General features: G+C 38.7%; 1 pseudogene; it reads left to right on the forward strand.

Moving 5' to 3' along the window:
• Positions 1 to 4,410: 4,410 nt before the first annotated feature.
• Positions 4,411 to 5,877, forward strand: LOC143404347 (large ribosomal subunit protein eL43 pseudogene; annotated as a pseudogene).
• The last annotated feature ends 2,506 nt before the right edge of the window (positions 5,878 to 8,383 follow it).

Here is an 8,383-nt window from a genome sequence, read left to right on the forward strand (position 1 = left end):
TGCTTGGTACACCATGTACAAATGAGTCTCGAGGCAGGCTCTAGAAGTGCATGTTTCCTCCAAAACTCAGGTTGAGATTTAATTGTGACATTTAAGAGGTGATTAAGTCAGAAGGGCTCTACCTTCATGAATGGCTTAATGCCCTTATCTAAGGAGTCTGTTATTATTATGAATGAATTCAACTGCTTTTATAACAGTGCCTGTACTCATAGAGACTTAGGAGACTGAGGCGGGATGATCACCAGTTTAAGGCCAAACTTAGCAAAGTAGGGAGACCCTCAGCAACTTAGTGAGATCCTGTCTCAAAGTAAAACATAAAAAGGACTGGGGATGTAGCTCAGTGGTAGAGCAACCCTGGGTTCAATCATCTGTACACACACACACACAAAAAAAATTAAAATTAAAATTGAAAAGGTGACTTCAGCTCTTTCATGCTTCCACTCCCTCTCTCACATGGTGTTCTCTTACCGTACAATGGCCTGTGCAATGTCAGGGTGCAGCAAGAAAACCCTCATCAGCTGCCAGCACCATGTTCTCAAACTTTCCAGCCTCCAGAACCATGAGCCAGAATAAGTTTCTTTCCTTTTAAATTACTCAGTCTGTGGTAATCTGTTTTAGCAACATAAAACGTCTGAAGACACCCAGTTAATTTTTTAGATTTGTTTAATTTGTTCTGTTTAGATATGCATGACAGTAGAGTGCATTTTGACACATTACACATACATGAAGTATAACTTCCCATTCTTGTGGTTGTGCATGATGTGGAGTTGCACTGGTGGTGTGTTCATATATGAGCATAGGAAAGTTATGTCTAATTCATTCTACTGTCTTTATCATTCCCTTCCCTCCATTCCTCTTTGTCTAATCCAATGACCTTCTATTCTCCCTCACTCCTCATTGTGTATTAGTATCTGCATATCAGAGAGAACATTTAGCCTTTGGCTTTTTGGGATTTGTTTATTTCACTTAGCATGATAGTCTCCAGTTCCATCCAATTTACCAGCAAATGCCATAATTTCATTCTTCTTTAAGGCTGGTATTCCTCTGTGTAAATATACCACATTTTCTTTATCCATTCATCTGTTGAAGGGCACCTAGATTGGTTCCATAGCTTAGCTATTGTGATTTGAGCAGCTATAAACATTGATGTGGCCACGTAAAACACCCAGTTTTTTTTTTTTTTTTTTTTAGTTATTGATGGACCTTTATTTTATTTATTTATATGTGGTGCTGAGGACCTAATCCAGTGCTTCACACATGCTAGGCAAACGCTCCACCACTGAGCCGCAACCCCAGCCCAAGACACTCAGTTTTGAGGTTTTAGGTAGAGCTGCCATTAGATAGTTAGGAAGCCAGTGAAGGTTGTCTTCAGAGACTTCCAATTTTTTCATGCTTTTTTCTCTTGAGGTCATTATCTTCTCATATATCCCTATCTCCTTAGGAATCAGGGATCCCTATCCATTTGTGGGTCATTCTTGAAATTTTTAAAATTTAGCTTTAGAAATAGTTGCATGAGTAACCAAAGACATATGTATACGGATGTTCATTATATAATTTTAATAATTTCTAATCAGACAAAAAAAAACCCCTAGATCATCACTACTTGGAGAAATATTGTGCATCTATTAAACACACACACACACACACAACTCTCCTCTTGGAGCACTCTCAGGGAGAAGCCCACTCTTTAATGTCTAATGGGAGTGGGTGGGATTGGGATTTGGGTAGTGGGGAACATCATGTGGAAGCTGAGGAGCTACAAGCTGATTTGGCATCCAGAGCCTTTGCTCCTGCTTTTCCTTTGCCTGGGATTCCCACCACCACCTGCACCCCATTCCTGTATATGACCTGTTTAGTGACTTTGTTTAACTTCAGTATTATGTAACTTTGATGTTTCCTCTCAATATGCATTTCTATCCCCCATTCAGCTAACTCTTTGGTCAATCTTTGGGGGGGGGGGGGCGGGTGGTGCTGGGAATCAAATCTAGGGGCTCATGAGGTCTCATTCACTTTTGAATCTCCATCATTTAGTATATTGTCTGGCACATAGAAACGTTGCAATAAGTATTTTTAAAACTACCTCTCACAATTAATTAATTAATTGTTCCATTCCCTGTGAATCAGTAGCACTGTTATGTCTCTTTTATTATGTTACAGCTTTCTACCTTGTATCATGATTTGTTTGTGTGGTTGTCTGCTCCTCACTGGAATGAAAGCCTTTTGTGGGCAGGAACCCATATGACACCAAGCATGGCGTTTTGTGTATAACAGCATGCAATTTGTATTTCATGCAGTTGGACAACATTTAAAAAAAAAAAACAAAAAAAACAAAAGTATCTATTATGATCTAATTAATATGAGAAATAAACATGTGTAGAAATACAATACAAATGCAGAAATATAAATAGGTCTTTATTTGCACAGAACTGTCATCCAAGAACTGACAGAGATATTCTGAAGCTTAAGCTTGCTGTTGCTGATTTGTGCACAGAAGGCCCAGCAGGCAGAGCTGCTCAATCAACTTGCTCTTCCTCTCTTTCCCTCAGGCCTCCCCTCCAGCTAATGGTAATTTTGACTTTCACACTATAAGAAAAAAATGATGCCTGGGAAAGTCAGAGGGTTACTCCAGTTCAAACAGCATCTCAACTGCAGAACTGAAAATAGACCTGCCCTCCTAGGCTGCTGTAGCATAGGACTTCTCCTGTACAACCCCAGCCCTGGGAATGTGGAATGATGTTCATATTTAGGACTCAAATGACACATTGAAAGAGAAGCTGCAGGTCAGTTTCACTCTCTTCCCCATATTCAGAATTGGGAGAGCTTCTCTGACACCTTGAAATCCCAAGGTGCTTGTTTTATAAGTCTGTTTTATATAGGTCTCACCTTGCTGGCTTGAGAGAATGTCACAGTCCCACTTAGCCTTGAGTAGGGCACAATTAATTTTGCTTTGTGGGAGGAACTCTGGGGTATAAACTATTTAATATTCACAGAGCAATTTGCAGGTACTCAGCTTAGTCACAAAATCTGCTTAATGATGCTGAACACAAAAGTCTGGATTGTCTATTTCCAAGCTGTTATCCAAGCTGGCTAAATGATCCACTTTTCCTCTGGCCTAAGCTCCAAGAGCAGTTGGAGTTTGGAGTTCAAACATTATGGCTATGGACAGCTAAGACCAGAGTTTCTTCACCTTAGCACTATGGACATTTTGGACCAGATAATTCTTTTGTTATGGAGACTGCCCCATATGTGATAGGATTTTTAATATGACCTCTAGCTTCTACACACTAGCTGCTCATAGCACTGCTCCTCTCCAAACCAGCTGCGAGAACCAAAAATGTCTCCAGATGTTGCCAATGTCTCCTGAGATACAAAATTGCTCCAGTTAAGAACCAATGAACCAGAACTGGGGTTATGGTTCAGCGGTAGATCGCTTGCCTAGCTTGTGTGAGGCACTGGGTTCCATCCTCAGCAGCACATAAAAAAAATAAAATAAAGTTTATTGTGTCCACCTACAACCAAAAAAAATTTAAAAAATAAAAAATAACCAATGACATAGGCCCTGAGACAATTGCTCAGGAACATCTGGGTCAAAGATGGATGTTTTCAAAATCCTCTTATTGGAGCATCCCCCACTTCATTCTTTCAGTCTTACCTTTGACTATTTATTCCTATGTGCCTGAAAACTAACTACTTAACCCATTTAAGTACTGGGGATTCTAAGTTTTGAGTTCTCAGTTGCTTGAGCAGCTTGAAATCATTTATCTCTGGCCCTGGATGACCTCACTGATGTCCTGCTTTAGTCCATGAACTTCTGTATCAATAAAAACAATGTACATCCCCAAAGCCCAAATTTGCAACCTTCATTCAATAAACAACTATGACTATGTGTTCTGCTCTGGTGATATGCTAGGGTAAGTTACAGATTGTGTGGTTTATTAGATAGAATTATGTTCCATTGCAAGTGACAGTGGCTTGAACAAGATAAAAGTTCATACCATATAAAAGTCCAGAGTGAGGCAGGCCAGAATTAATGTGGTGGTTTTATGCCATGAGGTTGGTCTGCCAAGCCTAGCCTCTCTTTTAAGATCAGTTCATGGGGGCTGGGGATGTGGCTCAAGTGGTAGCGCGCTCGCCTGGCATGCGTGCGGCCCGGGTTCGATCCTCAGCACCACGTACAAACAAAGATATTGTGTCCGCCGATAACTAAAAAATAAATATTAAAAAAATTCTCTCTCTCTCTCTCTCTCTCTCTCTCTCTCTCTCTCTCTCTCCCTCCTCTCTCCTCTCTCTCTCTCTCTTCTCTCACTCTGTCTTTAAAAAAAAAAAAAAAAAAGATCAGTTCATGGGCCAAGATAGTTGCTCACCTCTAGCCATCAAATGTACCAGCCAGCCAGCAGGAAGAAGGAAGGAATGGAGAAGAAAGCTAAATTAAGGAAGGTTTCTAAAGCCTGCCATGTAACACTAGTGCTTACACCTCATTTGCCTGAACTTAGTTACCAGACTACATCTGTCTGTAAGGCAGGCTGGAGAAATGTGGTCTTTATTCCAAATGGCTGTGTAACCCACTTAAGAACTGGGGATTATAAGGGAATAGAATAGAGACCACAGAGACAAACCTACACAGATACAGTCATCTGGTCCTTGACAAAGGCATCAAAAACATGGTGGAGAGGCTGACGCTGGGGCTCAGCGATAGCATACTTGTCTATATGCTTGAGGCACTGGATTTGAATTTAGCACCACATATAACTTAAAAGAAATAAAGGTCTATCAATGACTAAAAAATAAAAAAAGAAAAACATGGTGGAAAAAAGACTTTTTAATAAATGGTGCTGGGAAAACTGGTTGTACAAGAATGAAAATAGACTCCCATCTCTCACTTTGCATCAAAGCCAACTGAAAATGAATCAAAGACCTAGGAATTAAGCCAGAAACCTTGCAATTCCTAGAAGAAACTGTGGGGTCAACACTTCAACATATGCTCACAGGCAAAAACTTTTTCAATAGAACTTTGAAAGCTCAGGAAATAATATCAAGAGTACATGGGGTGGTATCAAATTAAAAATCTTCTGCACAGCAAAGGAAACAAGAGTATGAAGAGAAAGCCCACAGAATGGGAGAAAGTCTTTTCCAGCTATTTTTCTGAAAGGATTAATGTCCAGAGTATATAAAGAACTTAAAAAACTTACCACAAAAACAAACGAACAAACAAAACAAACTCAGTTAATAAATGAACTAAATAGACAGCTATCAAGAGAATAAATACAAATGGCCAACAAATATATGAAAAAATATTCAACAATTTAACAATCAGGAAATACAAATCAAAACTACACTGAGGGCCAGGGCTGGGGCTCCGTGCTAGAGCACTTGCCTAGCATGTGTGAGGCACTGGGCTTGATCCTGGCATCACATAAAAATAAATAATATAAAGGTAGTGTGTCTATCCACAACTGAAAAAAACAAAAAAACCAAAAACCCTACACTGAGATTCCATCTCACTTCACTCCAGTTAGAATTGCAGTCATCAAGAATACAACTAATAATAAATGAATATGTTTGGAAAAAGAAATGCTTACACTCGCCTAAGTCGCGGCAACATGGCTAAACACTAAGAAAGTCGGAATCCTCAGTAAATATGGGACCCACTACGGTGCCTCCCTCCAGAAAATGGTGAAGAAAATTGAAATCAGCCAGCACGCCAAGTATACTTGTTCCTTCTGTGACAAACCCAAGATGAAGAGACGGGCTGTGGGAATCTGGCACTTTGGTTCCTACACGAAAACCTTGGCTGATGGTGCCTGGACCTACAACACCACTTCTGCCTCACAAACAAGTCTGCAATCAGAAGGCTGAAGGAATTGAAAGACCAGTAGAAAGTTCTACCATATAACAAAATTGTGGTTTGTTGTTAATTGTATTAACTGGATGTTCTGATGTGGATTGCATTAATGTTGCCCTTTCAAAAGAGATTTGTAAATTGAAGCCCTTCTAATTTGAATTGGAAAATTTTGCTGAGATAGGTTATTGTAATTCAGGTCTTTTTTCCCCAGTAGTCAGATGATAATGGCATGAAACTAAGTCTTACAGCTTAGGTATATGCTTAGCTTTTTTTTTTTTTTTTAAAAAAAACCACTGTTCAACTTCTCAGAGATACATTGACATATTGTACAAAAATTGTTTTAAAGGTAAAATGTGCTAAAATACACAAAGGATATACATTTTAAAAAGAAATGCTTACACACTGTTGGTGGGATTGTAAACTAGGGCAACCACAATGGAAATCACTATGGAGCTTCCATACAAGAGTACAAATGGAACCACCATAACACAAAAGAATATGAGTCATCATACTATAAAGATACAGGCATACCCATGTTTATAATAGCACAATTTACAATAGCCAAATTATGGAAACAGCCTACGCTGTCAACAGAATAGATTAAAAAAAAACCCACAAAACTGTGATATATGTAAACAATGGAGTTTCAGTTCACCATGAAGAAGAACAAAATTATGTCATCGGGAAAATAGAAACTTGAGAGCATTAAATTGGACAAAATAGGCCAGACTCATATATTTTTTCTCACGTGTAGAAGCTAAAGAGAGAAGAAGGAAAAAAGGGGGATCTAATTAAAACAGAAGGGAGACCAGTAAGGTAGAGGAGAAGGACCAGGGGGAGAGAGGAGTAGAGAAAAAGGATAGTAATGGGGGAATGAAATGGATCAAATTATGTTATGCACACATATAGATGTGTAACAGTGAAGTCCACTATTATGCGTAATTATAATGCACCCAAACAAATGTTTTAAACACATGCTCCACTTCAGGATGTCTCTGTCTAGAAACAGAATTGTTTGTATATACAACCACCTCTAGTTCAACTTGACTACAATAACTTTTTTTTTCCTAAAGGGAAAGGTATGATTACAATAATAATAAAATTATAAGGACCATAAACTAAATATTAACTAACCAAATGAGGTAAGGACACATATTTTGTTTATGTTCATGCAATTGTGACTTTCTATAATTTCCCAAATTCTGAAAGTTTATTCCACAATAAACTTCAGTTTAATTTTTGGAAACATTTGTATCTTTGGAAATGAATATAGGAAACTCAATTACCAGTATTTGAAATAGTTGAAATAATAATTATGAGTCACTTGGTGGTTCTATTTCTGACATCAAGTAGTGGGTGTCAAATTAAGTGCTGCTTTATTTTTAGCTATGTGATGTGTCACTCATACACATCCCCTGGCAGATTGCATTGGCTGAAAACATGAAAAAATTTGCAGAGTCAATAAAGTTGCCAAGTCTTCATCAAAGATTATCCCAAACTGGTAATTTGTTTTTTGGTACAAATTAACATACTATCTTGCAGTGCCAAGTCATGATAACTGGCTAGGCGTGGTGGCACAAGCCACTTGGGAGGCTGAGACAGGAGAATTGCAAGTTCAAGGCCAGTCTCAGCAAATTAGGCCCTAAGCAATGAGTGAGAACATCTCAAAATAAAAATAAATAAATAAATAGATAAAATAAAAACCTGGGATTATAAATCAGTGGTTAAATACCCCTGGATTAAGGCTGGGGTTGTAGCTCAGTGGTAGAACCCTCCTTGCCTCATATGTGTGAGGCCCTGAGTTCGATCCTCAACACCACATACAAATAAATAAAAATAAAGATATTTTGTTCATCTACAACTAAAAATATATTAGGGGGGAAAAAAGTATCCCTGGGTTCAATCTCTGGTACCATTAAAAAAAAAATCACGATGACCAAACAGAGTTGGTTGGAGCCAAGGCAGCATTTACTTTCCAGTTTCCATATTCTTAAAGCTTTTTGCCGGGGAGAGTTTTACAGTGCTATTCTGATGGAATGTTTGTTGGCCCATTCCCAAGCCTTGCCACATATTATAGAGTCAACCTGAGGGGAAAAAGTTCTGTCTTGAATTCTCTGAGTAAGAAGTAGGCAGCCTAAGTGCAGATTACCTAAATTGCTTTGACTTTCTTTAGGAAACTTACAAAGGGCAGAGTCAAAAGATTTTAAGTTGACCTTATTTTATAAACAAAAAGCTCAGTGTCTTCCAATTCTGATCCCAGTTCCTATCATCACTCATTTTTGGACTTGCTTAGGTAAATTGAATTTAAGGGGTAGAAAAGAAAATGGAGTGATCTCAAAAAACTGACTTCTGGATAAGACAGAGGAGGTGACTATCCCCAAGGAATGCAGCAATTGGTATGTAACAGATTTTTTTTTTTCCTAAGTGCTGGGGCTTGAACTGTGCTAGGCAAGCCCTTTATCACTGATCTACGTTCCCAGCCTCTGCAATAGCTTTTCCTGAAGTTTGGGGGCCTGAGACAAAGAGCTGGGGTGAGAAGAG

The sequence above is a fragment of the Callospermophilus lateralis genome, chromosome 7 (genome assembly GCF_048772815.1).
Source record: "Callospermophilus lateralis isolate mCalLat2 chromosome 7, mCalLat2.hap1, whole genome shotgun sequence".
Classification (NCBI taxonomy): Eukaryota; Metazoa; Chordata; class Mammalia; order Rodentia; family Sciuridae; genus Callospermophilus; species Callospermophilus lateralis.